This window comes from Nothobranchius furzeri, chromosome 8 (genome assembly GCF_043380555.1).
Source record: "Nothobranchius furzeri strain GRZ-AD chromosome 8, NfurGRZ-RIMD1, whole genome shotgun sequence".
In the NCBI taxonomy this organism is placed as follows: Eukaryota; Metazoa; Chordata; class Actinopteri; order Cyprinodontiformes; family Nothobranchiidae; genus Nothobranchius; species Nothobranchius furzeri.
The window spans coordinates 28,977,564-28,992,135 of NC_091748.1; positions in this window are offsets into that span (position 1 = coordinate 28,977,564).

Below are 14,572 nucleotides of genomic sequence, written 5' to 3' on the forward strand. Positions count from 1 at the left end.
CTGGTCCTGCTGTTGTTTTCTGCACTGCTCATCGGCGTCGGCGACTGCGTTGATCCTGCTGCTGTTTTCTGCTCTGCTCGTAGGCGTCGGCGACTGCGCTGGTCCTGCTGCTGATTTCTGCACTGCTCATCGGCGTCGGCGACTGCGTTGATCGTGCTGCTGTTTTCTGCTCTGCTCGTTGGCGTCAGCGACTGCGCAACTCCTACTGCTTTTTTTTTGCTCTACTCGTCGGCGTCAGCGACTGCGCTGATCCTGCTGCTGTTTTCTGCTCTGCTCGTCGGCGTCTGAGACTGCGCATCTCCTGCTGCTGTTTTCTGCTCTGCTCGTAGGCGTCAGCAACTGCGCTGGTCCTGCTGCTGTTTTCTGCACTGCTCATCGGCGTCGGCGACTGTGCTGATCCTGCTGCTGTTTTCTGCTCTGCTCGTCGGCGACTGCGCTGGTCCTGCTGCTGTTTTCTGTTCTGCTCGTCGGCGACTGCGCTGGTCCTGCTGCTGTTTTCTGCTCTGCTCGTCGGCGACTGTGCTGATCCTGCTGCTGATTTCTGCTCTGCTCGTCGGCGACTGCGCTGGTCCTGCTGCTGTTTTCTGCACTGCTCATCGGCATCTGCGACTGCGTTGATCCTGCTGCTGTTTTCTGCACTGCTCGTCGCGGTCGGCGGCTGCACTGGTCCTGCTGTTGTTTTCTGCTCTGATCGCCGGCGTCGGCAACTGCGCTGGTCCTGCTGCTGTTTTCTTCTCTGCTCGTCGGCGTCTGCTCTGCTTGTCGGTGTCTGCGCTGGTTCTGCTGCTGTTTTCTGCACTGCTCATCGGCGTCAGCGACTGCGCTGGTCCTGCTGTTGTTTTCGCCTCTGCTCGTCGGCGTCTGCTCTGCTCATCGTCGTCTGCGACTGCGCTGTTCCTGCTGCTGTTTTCTGCACTGCTCATCAGCGTCTGCGATTGCGCTGATCCTGCTGCAGTTTTCTGCTCTGCTCGTAGGCGTCGCCGACTGCGCTGGTCCTGCTGCTATTTTCTTCACTGCTCATCGGCGTCTGCGACTGCGTTGATCCTGCTGCTGTTTTCTGCTCTGCTCGTAGGCGTAGGCGTCGGCGACTGCGCTGGTCCTGCTGCTGTTTTCTGCACTGCTCATCGGCGTCGGCGACTGCGCTGATCCTGCTGCTGTTTTCTGCTCTGCTCGTAGGCGTCGCCGACTGCGCTGGTCCTGCTGCTGTTTTCTGCTCTGCTCGTCGGCGACTGCGTTGATCATGCTGCTGTTTTCTGCTCTGCTCGTCGGCGACTGCGCTGGTCCTGCTGCTATTTCTGCACTGCTCATCGGCGTCGGTGACTGCGTTGATCCTGCTGCTGTTTTCTGCTCTGCTCGTAGGCGTCGGCGACTGCGCTGGTCCTGCTGCTGTTTTCTGCACTGCTCATCGGCATCGGCGACTGCGCTGATCCTGCTTCTGTTTTCTGCTCTGCTCGTCAGCGTCTGCGACTGCGCATCTCTTGCTGCTGTTTTTTGCTCTGCTCGTCGGCGTCGGCAACTGCGCTGATCCTGCTGCTGTTTTCTGCTCTGCTCATCGGCGTCAGCGACTGGGCTGATCCTGCTGCTGTTTTCTGATGTGCTCATCTGCGTCAGTGAATGTGCTGATCCTGCTGCTGTCTCCTGCTCTGCTCGTCGCCATCGGCGACTTCACTGGTCCTGCTGTTGTTTTCTGCTCTGATCGCCGGCGTCAGCGACTGCGCTGGTCCTGCTGCTGTTTTCTGCTCTGCTCGTTGGCGACTGGGCTGGTCCTGCTGCTGTTTTCTGCACTGCTCATCGGCGTTGGCGACTGCGCTGATCCTGCTGCTGTTTTCTGCTCTGCTCTTAGGCGTCGGCGACTGCGCTGGTCCTGCTGTTGTTTTCTGCACTGCTCATCGGAGTCGGCGACTGCGTTGATCCTGCTGCTGTTTTCTGCTCTGCTCGTAGGCGTCGGCGACTGCGCTGGTCCTGCTGCTGATTTCTGCACTGCTCATCGGCGCCGGCGACTGCGTTGATCCTGCTGCTGTTTTCTGCTCTGCTCGTTGGCGTCCGCGACTGCGCAACTCCTATTGCTTTTTTTTGCTCTACTCGTCGGCGTCAGCGACTGCGCTGATCCTGCTGCTGTTTTCTGCTCTGCTCGTCGGCGTCTGAGACTGCACATCTCCCGCTGCTGTTTTCTGCTCTGCTCGTATGCGTCGGCGACTGCGCTGGTCCTGCTGCTGTTTTCTGCACTGCTCATCGGCGTCGGCGACTGTGCTGATCCTGCTGCTGTTTTCTGCTCTGCTCGTCGGCGACTGCGCTGGTCCTGCTGCTGTTTTCTGTACTGCTCATCGGCGTCGGCGACTGTGCTGATCCTGCTGCTGTTTTCTGCTCTGCTCGTCGGCGACTGCGCTGGTCCTGCAGCTGTTTTCTGCACTGCTCATCGGCGTCGGCGACTGCGTTGATCCTGCTGCTGTTTTCTGCTCTGCTCGTTGGCGTCTGCGACTGCGCATCTCCTGCTTCTTTTTTCTGCTCTGCTCGTCGGCGTCAGCGACTGCGCTGATCCTGCTGCTGTTTTCTGCTCTGCTCGTAGGCGTCTGCGACTGTGCATCTCCTGCTGCTGTTTTTTGCTCTGCTCGTCGGCGTCGGAGACTGCGCTGATCCTGCTTTTTTTCTGCTCTGCTCTTCGGCGTCAGCGACTGGGCTGATCCTGCTGCTGTTTTCTGCTCTGCTCATCTGCGTCAGCAAATGCGCTGATCCTGCTGGTGTTTCCTGCTCTGCTCGTCGCGGTCGGCGGCTGCGCTGGACCTGCTGTTGTTTTCTGCTCTGATCGCCGGCGTCGGCGACTACCCTGGTCCTGCTGCTGTTTTCTTCTCTGCTCGTCGGCGTCTGCTCTGCTCGTCGGCGTCTGCGCTGGTCCTGCTGGTGTTTTCTGCACTGTTTATCGGCGTCTGCGACTGCGCTGGTCCTGCTGCTGTTTTCTGCTCTGCTCGTCAGCGACTGCGCTGGTCCTGCTGCTGTTTTCCGCACTGCTCATCGGCGTCGGCGTCTGCGCTGGTTCTGCTGTTGTTTTCGCCTCTGCTCGTCGGCGTCTGCTCTGCTCATCATCGTCTGCGACTGCGCTGGTCCTGCTACTGTTTTCTGCTCTGCTCGTCGGCAACTGCGCTGGTCCTGCTGCTGTTTTCTGCACTGCTCATCAGCGTCGGCGACTGCACTGATCCTACTGCTGTTTTCTGCTCTGCTCGTCGGTGACTGCGCTGGTCCTACTGGTGTTTTCTGCACTGCTCATCGGCGTCGGCGACTGCGCTGGTCCTGCTGTTGTTTTCTGCTCTGCTCGTCAGCGACTGCGCTGGTCCTGCTGCTGTTTTCCGCACTGCTCATCGGCGTCGGCGTCTGCGCTGGTTCTGCTGTTGTTTTCGCCTCTGCTCGTCGGCGTCTGCTCTGCTCATCATCGTCTGCGACTGCGCTGGTCCTGCTACTGTTTTCTGCTCTGCTCGTCGGCAACTGCGCTGGTCCTGCTGCTGTTTTCTGCACTGCTCATCAGCGTCGGCGACTGCGCTGGTCCTGCTGCTGTTTTCTTCTCTGCTCGTCGGCGTCTGCTCTGCTTGTCGGTGTCTGCGCTGGTTCTGCTGCTGTTTTCTGCACTGCTCATCGACGTCAGCGACTGCGCTGGTCCTGCTGTTGTTTTCGCCTCTGCTCGTCGGCGTCTGCTCTGCTCATCGTCGTCTGCGACTGCGCTGTTCCTGCTGCTGTTTTCTGCACTGCTCATCAGCGTCTGCGACTGCGCTGATCCTGCTGCAGTTTTCTGCTCTGCTCGTAGGCGTTGCCAACTGCGCTGGTCCTGCTGCTGTTTTCTTCACTGCTCATCGGCGTCTGCGACTGCGTTGATCCTGCTGCTGTTTTCTGCTCTGCTCGTAGGCGTAGGCGTCGGCGACTGCGCTGGTCCTGCTGCTGTTTTCTGCACTGCTCATCGGCGTCGGCGACTGCGCTGATCCTGCTGCTGTTTTCTGCTCTGCTCGTAGGCGTCGCCGACTGCGCTGGTCCTGCTGCTGTTTTCTGCTCTGCTCGTCGGCGACTGCGTTGATCATGCTGCTGTTTTCTGCTCTGCTCGTCGGTGACTGCGCTGGTCCTGCTGCTGTTTTCTGCACTGCTCATCGGCGTCGGTGACTGCGTTGATCCTGCTGCTGTTTTCTGCTCTGCTCGTAGGCGTCGGCGACTGCGCTGGTCCTGCTGCTGTTTTCTGCACTGCTCATCGGCGTCGGCGACTGCGCTGATCCTGCTTCTGTTTTCTGCTCTGCTCGTCGGCGACTGCGCTGGACCTGCTGCTGTTTTCTGCTCTGCTCGTCAGCGTCTGCGACTGCGCATCTCTTGCTGCTGTTTTTTGCTCTGCTCGTCGGCGTCGGCAACTGCGCTGATCCTGCTGCTGTTTTCTGCTCTGCTCATCGGCGTCAGCGACTGGGCTGATCCTGCTGCTGTTTTCTGCTGTGCTCATCTGCGTCAGTGAATGCGCTGATCCTGCTGCTGTCTCCTGCTCTGCTTGTCGACATCGGCGACTTCACTGGTCCTGCTGTTGTTTTCTGCTCTGATCGCCGGCGTCAGCGACTGCGCTGGTCCTGCTGCTGTTTTCTGCTCTGCTCGTCGGTGACTGCGCTGGTCCTACTGGTGTTTTCTGCACTGCTCATCGGCGTCGGCGACTGCGCTGGTCCTGCTGTTGTTTTCTGCTCTGCTCGTCAGCGACTGCGCTGGTCCTGCTGCTGTTTTCCGCACTGCTCATCGGCGTCGGCGTCTGCGCTGGTTCTGCTGTTGTTTTCGCCTCTGCTCGTCGGCGTCTGCTCTGCTCATCATCGTCTGCGACTGCGCTGGTCCTGCTACTGTTTTCTGCTCTGCTCGTCGGCAACTGCGCTGGTCCTGCTGCTGTTTTCTGCACTGCTCATCAGCGTCGGCGACTGCGCTGGTCCTGCTGCTGTTTTCTTCTCTGCTCGTCGGCGTCTGCTCTGCTTGTCGGTGTCTGCGCTGGTTCTGCTGCTGTTTTCTGCACTGCTCATCGACGTCAGCGACTGCGCTGGTCCTGCTGTTGTTTTCGCCTCTGCTCGTCGGCGTCTGCTCTGCTCATCGTCGTCTGCGACTGCGCTGTTCCTGCTGCTGTTTTCTGCACTGCTCATCAGCGTCTGCGACTGCGCTGATCCTGCTGCAGTTTTCTGCTCTGCTCGTAGGCGTTGCCAACTGCGCTGGTCCTGCTGCTGTTTTCTTCACTGCTCATCGGCGTCTGCGACTGCGTTGATCCTGCTGCTGTTTTCTGCTCTGCTCGTAGGCGTAGGCGTCGGCGACTGCGCTGGTCCTGCTGCTGTTTTCTGCACTGCTCATCGGCGTCGGCGACTGCGCTGATCCTGCTGCTGTTTTCTGCTCTGCTCGTAGGCGTCGCCGACTGCGCTGGTCCTGCTGCTGTTTTCTGCTCTGCTCGTCGGCGACTGCGTTGATCATGCTGCTGTTTTCTGCTCTGCTCGTCGGCGACTGCGCTGGTCCTGCTGCTGTTTTCTGCACTGCTCATCGGCGTCGGTGACTGCGTTGATCCTGCTGCTGTTTTCTGCTCTGCTCGTAGGCGTCGGCGACTGCGCTGGTCCTGCTGCTGTTTTCTGCACTGCTCATCGGCGTCGGCGACTGCGCTGATCCTGCTTCTGTTTTCTGCTCTGCTCGTCGGCGACTGCGCTGGACCTGCTGCTGTTTTCTGCTCTGCTCGTCAGCGTCTGCGACTGCGCATCTCTTGCTGCTGTTTTTTGCTCTGCTCGTCGGCGTCGGCAACTGCGCTGATCCTGCTGCTGTTTTCTGCTCTGCTCATCGGCGTCAGCGACTGGGCTGATCCTGCTGCTGTTTTCTGCTGTGCTCATCTGCGTCAGTGAATGCGCTGATCCTGCTGCTGTCTCCTGCTCTGCTTGTCGACATCGGCGACTTCACTGGTCCTGCTGTTGTTTTCTGCTCTGATCGCCGGCGTCAGCGACTGCGCTGGTCCTGCTGCTGTTTTCTGCTCTGCTCGTTGGCGACTGGGCTGGTCCTGCTGCTGTTTTCTGCACTGCTCATCGGCGTTGGCGACTGCGCTGATCCTGCTGCTGTTTTCTGCTCTGCTCTTAGGCGTCGGCGACTGCACTGGTCCTGCTGTTGTTTTCTGCACTGCTCATCGGCGTCGGCGACTGCGTTGATCCTGCTGCTGTTTTCTGCTCTGCTCGTAGGCGTCGGCGACTGCGCTGGTCCTGCTGCTGATTTCTGCACTGCTCATCGGCGCCGGCGACTGCGTTGATCCTGCTGCTGTTTTCTGCTCTGCTCGTTGGCGTCCGCAACTGCACAACTCCTACTTCTTTTTTTTGCTCTACTCGTCGGCGTCAGCGACTGCGCTGATCCTGCTGCTGTTTTCTGCTCTGCTCGTCGGCGTCTGAGACTGCACATCTCCCGCTGCTGTTTTCTGCTCTGCTCGTATGCGTCGGCGACTGCGCTGGTCCTGCTGCTGTTTTCTGCACTGCTCATCGGCGTCGGCGACTGTGCTGATCCTGCTGCTGTTTTCTGCTCTGCTCGTCGGCGACTGCGCTGGTCCTAATGCTGTTTTCTGTACTGCTCATCGGCGTCGGCGACTGTGCTGATCCTGCTGCTGTTTTCTGCTCTGCTCGTCGGCGACTGCGCTGGTCCTGCAGCTGTTTTCTGCACTGCTCATCGGCGTCGGCGACTGCGTTGATCCTGCTGCTGTTTTCTGCTCTGCTCGTTGGCGTCTGCGACTGCGCATCTCCTGCTTCTTTTTTCTGCTCTGCTCGTCGGCGTCAGCGACTGCGCTGATCCTGCTGCTGTTTTCTGCTCTGCTCGTAGGCGTCTGCGACTGTGCATCTCCTGCTGCTGTTTTTTGCTCTGCTCGTCGGCGTCGGAGACTGCGCTGATCCTGCTTTTTTTTCTGCTCTGCTCATCGGCGTCAGCGACTGGGCTGATCCTGCTGCTGTTTTCTGCTCTGCTCATCTGCGTCAGCAAATGCGCTGATCCTGCTGGTGTTTCCTGCTCTGCTCGTCGCGGTCGGCGGCTGCGCTGGACCTGCTGTTGTTTTCTGCTCTGATCGCCGGCGTCGGCGACTACCCTGGTCCTGCTGCTGTTTTCTTCTCTGCTCGTCGGCGTCTGCTCTGCTCGTCGGCGTCTGCGCTGGTCCTGCTGGTGTTTTCTGCACTGTTTATCGGCGTCTGCGACTGCGCTGGTCCTGCTGCTGTTTTCTGCTCTGCTCGTCAGCGACTGCGCTGGTCCTGCTGCTGTTTTCCGCACTGCTCATCGGCGTCGGCGTCTGCGCTGGTTCTGCTGTTGTTTTCGCCTCTGCTCGTCGGCGTCTGCTCTGCTCATCATCGTCTGCGACTGCGCTGGTCCTGCTACTGTTTTCTGCTCTGCTCGTCGGCAACTGCGCTGGTCCTGCTGCTGTTTTCTGCACTGCTCATCAGCGTCGGCGACTGCACTGATCCTACTGCTGTTTTCTGCTCTGCTCGTCGGTGACTGCGCTGGTCCTACTGGTGTTTTCTGCACTGCTCATCGGCGTCGGCGACTGTGCTGGTCCTGCTGTTGTTTTCGCATTTGATCGTCGGCGTCTGCTCTGCTCATCGTCGTCTGCGACTTCGCTGGTCCTGCTGCTGTTTTCTGCTCTGCTCGTTGGCGACTGCGCTGGTCCTGTTGCTGTTTTCTGCACTGCTCATCAGCGTCGGCGACTGCGCTGATCCTGCTGCTGTTTTCTGCTCTGCTCATCGGCGTCGGCGACTGCGCTGGTCCTGCTGCTGTTTTCTGCTCTGCTCGTCGGCGACTGCGCTGGTCCTGCTGCTGTTTTCTGCACTGCTCATCAATGTTGGCGACTGCGCTGGTCCTGCTGCTGTTTTCTGCACTGCTCATCAGCGTCGGCGACTGCGCTGATCCTGCTGCTGTTTTCTGCTCTGCTCGTCGGCGACTGCGCTGATCCTGCTGCTGTTTTCTGCACTGCTCGTCGCCATCGGCGACTTCACTGGTCCTGCTGTTGTTTTCTGCTCTGATCGCCGGCGTCAGCGACTGCGCTGGTCCTGCTGCTGTTTTCTGCTCTGCTCGTTGGCGACTGGGCTGGTCCTGCTGCTGTTTTCTGCACTGCTCATCGGCGTCGGCGACTGCGCTGATCGTGCTGCTGTTTTCTGCTCTGTTCATAGGCGTCGGCGACTGCGCTGGTCCTGCTGTTGTTTTCTGCACTGCTCATCGGCGTCGGCGTCTGCGTTGATCCTGCTGCTGTTTTCTGCTCTGCTCGTAGGCGTCGGCGACTGCGCTGGTCCTGCTGCTGATTTCTGCACTGCTCATCGGCGTCGGCGTCTGCGTTGATCCTGCTGCTGTTTTCTGCTCTGCTCGTAGGCGTCGGCGACTGCGCTGGTCCTGCTGCTGATTTCTGCACTGCTCATCGGCGTCGGCGACTGCATTGATCCTGCTGCTGTTTTCTGCTCTGCTCGTTGGCGTCCGCGACTGCGCAACTCCTACTGCTTTTTTTTGCTCTACTCGTCGGCGTCAGCGACTGCGCTGATCCTGCTTCTGTTTTCTGCTCTGCTCGTCGGCGTCTGAGACTGCGCATCTCCTGCTGCTGTTTTCTGCTCTGCTCGTAGGCATCGGCGACTGCGCTGGTCCTGCTGCTGTTTTCTGCACTGCTCATCGGCGTCAGCGACTGTGCTGATCCTGCTGCTGTTTTCTGCTCTGCTCGTCGGCGACTGCGCTGGTCCTGCTGCTGTTTTCTGCACTGCTCATTGGCGTCGGCGACTGTGCTGATCCTGCTGCTGTTTTCTGCTTTGCTCGTCGGCGACTGCGCTGGTCCTGCTACTGTTTTCTGCACTGCTCATCGGCGTCGGCGACTGCGTTGATCCTGCTGCTGTTTTCTGCACTGCTCGTCGCGGTCGGCGGCTGCGCTGGTCCTGCTGTTGTTTTCTGCTCTGATTGCCGGCGTCGGCGACTGCGCTGGTCCTGCTGGTGTTTTCTGCACTGCTCATCGGCGTCGGCGACTGCGCTGGTCCTGCTGTTGTTTTCGCCTCTGCTCGTCGGCGTCTGCTCTGCTCATCGTCGTCTGCGACTGCGCTGGTCCTGCTGCTGATTTCTGCTCTGCTCGTCGGCGACTGCGCTGTTCCTGCTGCTGTTTTCTGCACTGCTCATCAGCGTCTGTGACTGCGCATCTCCTGCTGCTGTTTTCTGCTCTGCTCGTAGGCATCGCCGACTGCGCTGGTCCTGCTGCTGTTTTCTTCACTGCTCATCGGCGTCTGCGACTGCGTTGATCCTGCTGCTGTTTTCTGCTCTGCTCGTAGGCGTAGGCGTCGGCGACTGCGCTGGTCCTGCTGCTGTTTTCTGCACTGCTCATCGGCGTCGGCGACTGCGCTGATCCTGCTGCTGTTTTCTGCTCTGCTCATAGGCGTCGCCGACTGCGCTGGTCCTGCTGCTGTTTTCTGCTCTGCTCGTCGGCGACTGCGGTGATACTGCTGCTGTTTTCTGCTCTGCTCGTCGGCGACTGCGCTGGTCCTGCTGCTGTTTTCTGCACTGCTCATCGGCGTCAGTGACTGCGTTGATCCTGCTGCTGTTTTCTGCTCTGCTCGTCGGCGACTGCGCTGGACCTGCTGCTGTTTTCTGCACTGCTCATCGGCGTTGGCGACAGCGTTGATCCTGCTGCTGTTTTCTGCTCTGCTCGTTGGCGTCTTCGACTGCGCTGATCCTGCTGCTGTTTTCTGCTCTGCTCGTCGGCGTCTGCGACTGCGCATCTCTTGCTGCTGTTTTTTGCTCTGCTCGTCGGCGTCGGCAACTGCGCTGATCCTGCTGCTGTTTTCTGCTCTGCTCATCGGCGTCAGCGACTGGGCTGGTCCTGCTGCTGTTTTCTGCTGTGCTCGTCTGCGTCAGCGAATGCGCTGATCCTGCTGCTGTTTCCTGCTCTGCTCGTCGCCATCGGCAACTTCACTGGTCCTGCTGTTTTTTTCTGCTCTGATCGCCGGCGTCAGCGACTGCGCAGGTCCTGCTGCTGTTTTCTGCTCTGCTCGTTGGCGACTGGGCTGGTCCTGCTGCTGTTTTCTGCTCTGCTCGTAGGCGTCGGCGACTGCGCTGGTCCTGCTGTTGTTTTCTGCACTGCTCATCGGCGTCGGCGACTGCGTTGATCCTGCTGCTGTTTTCTGCTCTGCTCGTAGGCGTCGGCGACTGCGCTGGTCCTGCTGCTGATTTCTGCACTGCTCATCGGCGTCGGTGACTGCGTTGATCCTGCTGCTGTTTTCTGCTCTGCTCGTTGGCGTCCGGGACTGCGCAACTCCTACTGCTTTTTTTTTGCTCTACTCGTCGGCATCAGCGACTGCGCTGATCCTGCTGCTGTTTTCTGCTCTGCTCGTAGGCGTCGGCGACTGCGCTGGTCCTGTTGCTGTTTTCTGCACTGCTCATCGGCGTCGGCGACTGTGCTGATCCTGCTGCTGTTTTCTGCTCTGCTCGTCGGCGACTGCGCTGGTCCTGCTGCTGTTTTCTGCACTGCTCATCGGCGTCGGCGACTGTGCTGATCCTGCTGCTGTTTTCTGCTCTGCTCGTCGGCGACTGAGCTGGTCCTGCTGCTGTTTTCTGCACTGCTCATCGGCGTCGGCGACTGCGTTGATCCTGCTGCTGTTTTCTGCTCTGCTCGTTGGCGTCTGCAACTGCGCATCTCCTGCTTCTTTTTTCTGCTCTGCTCGTCGGCGTCAGCGACTGCGCTGATCCTGCTGCTGTTTTCTGCTCTGCTCGTCGGCGTCTGCGACTGCGCATCTCCTGCTGCTGTTTTTTGCTCTGCTCGTCGGCGTCGGCGACTGCGCTGATCCTGCTTTTTTTTCTGCTCTGCTCATCGGCATCAGCGACTGGGCTGATCCTGCTGCTGTTTTTTGCTCTGCTCATCTGCGTCAGCAAATGCGCTGATCCTGCTGCTGTTTCCTGCTCTGCTCGTCGCGGTCGGCGGCTGCGCTGGACCTGCTGTTGTTTTCTGCTCTGATCGCCGGCGTCGGCGACTACGCTGGTCCTGCTGATGTTTTCTTCTCTGCTCGTCGGCGTCTGCTCTGCTCGTCGGCGTCTGTGCTGGTCCTGCTGGTGTTTTCTGCACTGTTTATCGGCGTCTGCGACTGCGCTGGTCCTGCTGCTGTTTTCTGCTCTGCTCGTCGGCGACTGCGCTGGTCCTGCTGCTGTTTTCCGCACTGCTCATCGGCGCCGGCGACTGCGCTGGCCCTGCTGTTGTTTTCGCCTCTGCTCGTCGGCGTCTGCTCTGCTCATCGTCGTCTGCGACTGCGCTGGTCCTGCTGCTGTTTTCTGCTCTGCTCATCGGCGACTGCGCTGGTCCTGCTGCTGTTTTCTGCACTGCTCATCAGCGTCGGCGACTGCACTGATCCTGCTGCTGTTTTCTGCTCTGTTCGTCGGTGACTGCGCTGGTCCTACTGGTGTTTTCTGCACTGCTCATCGGCGTCGGCGACTGCGCTGGTCCTGCTGTTGTTTTCGCCTTTGATCGTCGGCGTCTGCTCTGCTCATCGTCGTCTGCGACTGCGCTGGTCCTGCTGCTGTTTTCTGCTCTGCTCGTTGGCGACTGCGCTGGTCCTGTTGCTGTTTTCTGCACTGCTCATCAGCGTCGGCGACTGCGCTGATCCTGCTGCTGTTTTCTGCTCTGCTCATCGGCGTCGGCGACTGCGCTGGTCCTGCTGCTGTTTTCTGCTCTGCTCGTCGGCGACTGCGCTGGTCCTGCTTCTGTTTTCTGCACTGCTCATCAGCGTCGGCGACTGCGCTGGTCCTGCTGCTGTTTTCTGCACTGCTCATCAGCGTCGGCGACTGCGCTGATCCTGCTGCTGTTTTCTGCTCTGCTCGTAGGCGTCGCCGACTGCGCTGGTCCTACTGCTGTTTTCTGCACTGCTCACCGGCGTCTGCGACTGCGTTGATCCTGCTGCTGTTTTCTGCTCTGCTCGTAGGCGTAGGCGTCGGCGACTGCGCTGGTCCTGCTGCTGTTTTCTGCACTGCTCATCGGCGTCTGCGACTGCGCTGATCCTGCTGCTGTTTTCTGCTCTGCTCGTAGGCGTCGGCGACTGAGCTGGTCCTGCTGCTGTTTTCTGCACTGCTCATCGGCGTCGGCGGCTGCTCTGGTCCTGCTGCTTTTTTCTGCTCTGCTCGTTGGCGACTGTGCTGGTCCTGCTGCTGTTTTCTGCACTGCTCGTAGTCGTCGGCGACTGCGCTGGTCCTGCTGCTGTTTTCTGCACTGCTCATCGGCGTCGGCGACTGCGCTGATCCTGCTTCTGTTTTCTGCTCTGCTCGTCGGCGACTGCGCTGGACCTGCTGCTGTTTTCTGCACTGCTCATCGGCGTTGGCGACAGCGTTGATCCTGCTGCTGTTTTCTGCTCTGCTCGTTGGCGTCTTCGACTGCGCATCTCCTGCCTCTTTTTTCTGCTCTGCACGTCGGCGTCAGCGACTGCGCTGATCCTGCTGCTGTTTTCTGCTCTGCTCATCGGCGTCTGCTCTGCTCATCGGCGTCTGCGACTGCGCTGGTCCTGCTGCTGTTTTCTGCTCTGCTCCTTGGCGACTGCGCTGGCCCTGCTGCTGTTTTCTGCACTGCTCATTGGCGTCGGCGACTGCGCTGATCCTGCTGCTGTTTTCTGCTCTGCTCGTAGGCGTCAGCGACTGCGCTGGTCCTGCTGTTGTTTTCTGCACTGCTCATCGGCGTCGGCGACTGCGTTGAACCTGCTGCTGTTTTCTGCTCTGCTCGTAGGCATCGGCGACTGCGCTGGTCCTGCTGCTGATTTCTGCACTGCTCATCGGTGTCGGCAACTGCGCTGATCCTGCTGCTGTTTTCTGCTCTGCTTGTCGGCGTTGCCAACTGCGCTGGTCCTGCTGTTGTTTTCTGCTCTGCTCGTCGGCGACTGCGTTGATCATGCTGCTGTTTTCTGCTCTGCTCGTCGGCGACTGCGCTGGTCCTGCTGCTATTTCTGCACTGCTCGTTGGCGACTGGGCTGGTCCTGCTGCTGTTTTCTGCACTGCTCATCGGCGTCGGCGACTGCGCTGATCCTGCTGCTGTTTTCTGCTCTGCTCGTAGGCGTCGGCGACTGCGCTGGTCCTGCTGTTGTTTTCTGCACTGCTCATCGGCGTCGGCGACTGCGTTGATCCTGCTGCTGTTTTCTGCTCTGCTCGTAGGCGTCGGCGACTGCGCTGGTCCTGCTGCTGATTTCTGCACTGCTCATCGGCGTCGGCGACTGAGTTGATCCTGCTGCTGTTTTCTGCTCTGCTCGTTGGCGTCCGCGACTGCGCAACTCCTACTGCTTTTTTCTGCTCTGCTCGTAGGCGTCAGCAACTGCGCTGGTCCTGCTGCTGTTTTCTGCACTGCTCATCGGCGTCGGCGACTGTGCTGATCCTGCTGCTGTTTTCTGCTCTGCTCGTCGGCGACTGCGCTGGTCCTGCTGCTGTTTTCTGCACTGCTCATCGGCGTCGGCGACTGTGCTGATCCTGCTGCTGATTTCTGCTCTGCTCGTCGGCGACTGCGCTGGTCCTGCTGCTGTTTTCTGCACTGCTCATCGGCGTCGGCGACTGCGTTGATCCTGCTGCTGTTTTCTGCACTGCTCGTCGCGGTCGGCGGCTGCGCTGGTCCTGCTGTTGTTTTCTGCTCTGATCGCCGGCGTCGGCAACTGCGCTGGTCCTGCTGCTGTTTTCTTCTCTGCTCGTCGGCGTCTGCTCTGCTTGTCGGTGTCTGCGCTGGTTCTGCTGCTGTTTTCTGCACTGCTCATCGGCGTCAGCGACTGCGCTGGTCCTGCTGTTGTTTTCGCCTCTGCTCGTCGGCGTCTGCTCTGCTCATCGTCGTCTGCGACTGCGCTGTTCCTGCTGCTGTTTTCTGCACTGCTCATCAGCGTCTGCGACTGCGCTGATCCTGCTGCAGTTTTCTGCTCTGCTCGTAGGCGTCGCCGACTGCGCTGGTCCTGCTGCTGTTTTCTTCACTGCTCATCGGCGTCTGCGACTGCGTTGATCCTGCTGCTGTTTTCTGCTCTGCTCGTAGGCGTAGGCGTCGGCGACTGCGCTGGTCCTGCTGCTGTTTTCTGCACTGCTCATCGGCGTCGGCGACTGCGCTGATCCTGCTGCTGTTTTCTGCTCTGCTCGTAGGCGTCGCCGACTGCGCTGGTCCTGCTGCTGTTTTCTGCTCTGCTCGTCGGCGACTGCGTTGATCATGCTGCTGTTTTCTGCTCTGCTCGTCGGCGACTGCGCTGGTCCTGCTGCTGTTTTCTGCACTGCTCATCGGCGTCGGTGACTGCGTTGATCCTGCTGCTGTTTTCTGCTCTGCTCGTAGGCGTCGGCGACTGCGCTGGTCCTGCTGCTGTTTTCTGCACTGCTCATCGGCGTCGGCGACTGCGCTGATCCTGCTTCTGTTTTCTGCTCTGCTCGTCGGCGACTGCGCTGGACCTGCTGCTGTTTTCTGCACTGCTTATCGGCGTTGGCGACAGCGTTGATCCTGCTGCTGTTTTCTGCTCTTCTCGTTGGCGTCTTCGACTGCGCATCTCCTGCCGCTTTTTTCTGCTCTGCTCGTCGGCTTCAGCGACTGCGCTGATCCTGCTGCTGTTTTCTGCTCTGCTCGTCAGCGTCTGCGACT